The following is a 2321-nucleotide window of genomic DNA, read 5'->3' on the forward strand; positions in this document are numbered from 1 at the left end:
CCTTTCCTTTTACCTTCCCCACCCCCTCGCCACCCCTTTTAAAAGTCTCATGATTTTATGGATTTTAGCATATTTGATCTGCAGTTATTTTGATGCTCAAATTGCTCCATTTTTGGCCATTGGCCACCCCTGCAAGCTGGGTCCTCTGTTCCTGTAACATGCCCAATCCGCCTTTGAGCACTTCCTCACCATCTGACCCAGGCTCACTTGTTCTTCCCTGCCCCAGCCCTGGAATCCACCATTTCTCTAAGGAGTCCCAGGTTCTTTTAGTGGGGAACGGTATTTGGAGACTCCCATCTTACCAAAAGTTGATTCTTTGAAAAGATCAGTAAAATCATAAGCATCAACGGGACCAATCGTTTTTGTTTTTCTTTTTTAAAAAAAGTTAAAACACACACATATGGCTGGTATCAGAAATGAAAGAGGGGGACATCACTACAGATCCTACGGTAAATAAAAGGATAGTAAGGGAAGATAGAGAACACAGTCTGGGTGCTGGAGGTGCTCATTGCCCCTGGATTGGTCATGGTTAACCTCCCTAACTCAGATCTTTAGACCTATGATAGGATTGCAAGCTCTGAGGTCAGGTTGCCTGGGTTTGAGTCCCAGCTTGAGCATTTTCTAGCTAAGTGATCTTGGGTAATTTATTGCTGTCTTCCTTTGCCTTGTTGCTGAGCCTCCTTTGCCTTGTTAAAAAAGCAGAGATGAGGCCGGGCATGGTGGCTCATGCCTTTAATCCCAGCACTTTGGGAGGCCGAGGTGGGCGGATCATGAGGTCAGGAGATCGAGACCATCCTGGTTAACATGGTGAAACCCCGTCTCTACTGAAAATACAAAAAATTAGCCAGGCGTGGTGGTGGCCGCCTGTAGTCCCAGCTACTCAGGAGGCTGAGGCAGGAGAATGGCATGAACCTGGGAGGCGGAGCTTGCAGTGAGCCGAGATGGCGCCACTGCACTCCAACCTGCAGCCTGGGTGACAGAGTGAGACTCGGTCTCAAAAAAAAAAAAACAAAACAAAACAGAGATGAGCCAGCATGGTGGCACACACCTGTAATCTCAACACTTTGGGAGGCCGAGGCGGGTGGATCACCTGAGCTCAGGAGTTTGGGACTACCCAGGGCAACACAGTGAAACTCTGTCTCTACTAAAAATACAAAAAAAAAATTAACTGGGTGTGGTGGCACATGCCTCTAGTCCCAACTACTTGGGAGGCTGAGGCAGGAGAATCTCTTGAGCCGCAGAGGTAAAGGTTGCAGTGAGCCGAGATTGTGCCACTGCACTCCAGCTTGGGCTACAGAGTGAGACTCATCTCCAAAAAAAATAAAAAAAAAGACAGAAGGAAAAGCAGGAAAAGCAGGGATGGTAATAGACCTACTTTACAGGGTTATGAAGGTTAAGTGAGTTAGTACAGTGCCTGGCATGCAGTGATCATAAATGTTGCATCATTTTTCTTAACACTCAACAGCCCTCATGACCTGGGTACACCCAGGCAACCTTCTCAGCTCCATTTCTCAACCCTCCTCTTTGTGCCCCTGTGTCAACCACCCAGATATTTCATGGCTCCCAAAACACCAGGACCTCTCACACCCCCAGACCTTTGCATGCACGGTCCTCTCTGCCTAAATCCCCTTGTCTTGCCTGCTCTTCATGGAGCAGCTGAAAAGTCAGCCCTGCCCTGAGTCTTACTGGTGCTGTGGTCGCTTTCTCACACCCTCCTCTGGATGTCTGGCTTGTGTCTAGGTCCTCATTAGAGGCTCTGGGTGGGTGAGGGATGATCTCTGACTGGTTTCTGGGTCCACAGTGCCTGAAGCATGGAGTGAGTGATTTCAGTGAAAATGTGTCAAATGATGGAAGGGTGAAGGGAGGAAGAAATGAATGAAGTGATTAAGGAATCCATTTCTTCCAGGCAGCTTCTGTATCCTTCACCTTGTCCATCTCTTGGTTTTCCATTACCACCATCAATCCCCCTTCTTTAACCATGTCACCATTAATCTTTCTTCTTTCTCTTCCTTCAGCTGGTTCACTATCATCTCCCTTTTTTTTTTTTTTGTTTTTTTGTTTTTTTTGTTTTTTTGAGATGGAGTCATACTCTGTTGAGTGCAGTGGTGGGATCTTGGCTCACTGCAACCTCCGCCTCCCGGGTTCAAGTGATTCTCCTGTCTCAGCCTCCTGAGTAGCTGGGATTACAGGTGGCCACCACCATGCCTGGCTAATTTTTTATATGTTTAGTAGAGACAGGGTTTCACCATATTGGGCAGGCTGGTCTCAAACTTCTGACCTCAGGTGGTCCACCTGCCTTGGCCTCCCAAAGTGCTGGGATT

At 47.7% G+C, this 2321-nt stretch overlaps 1 protein-coding gene across 1 annotated transcript in view; it reads left to right on the forward strand.

The window, feature by feature from the left end:
• Nucleotides 1-2321, forward strand: part of EHD2 (EH-domain containing 2) — a 46819-nt gene that overhangs the window by 4214 nt on the left and 40284 nt on the right. The window lies entirely within an intron of this gene.

The sequence above is a fragment of the Mandrillus leucophaeus genome, unplaced genomic scaffold, assembly GCF_000951045.1.
Source record: "Mandrillus leucophaeus isolate KB7577 unplaced genomic scaffold, Mleu.le_1.0 Scaffold120, whole genome shotgun sequence".
NCBI lineage: Eukaryota > Metazoa > Chordata > Mammalia > Primates > Cercopithecidae > Mandrillus > Mandrillus leucophaeus.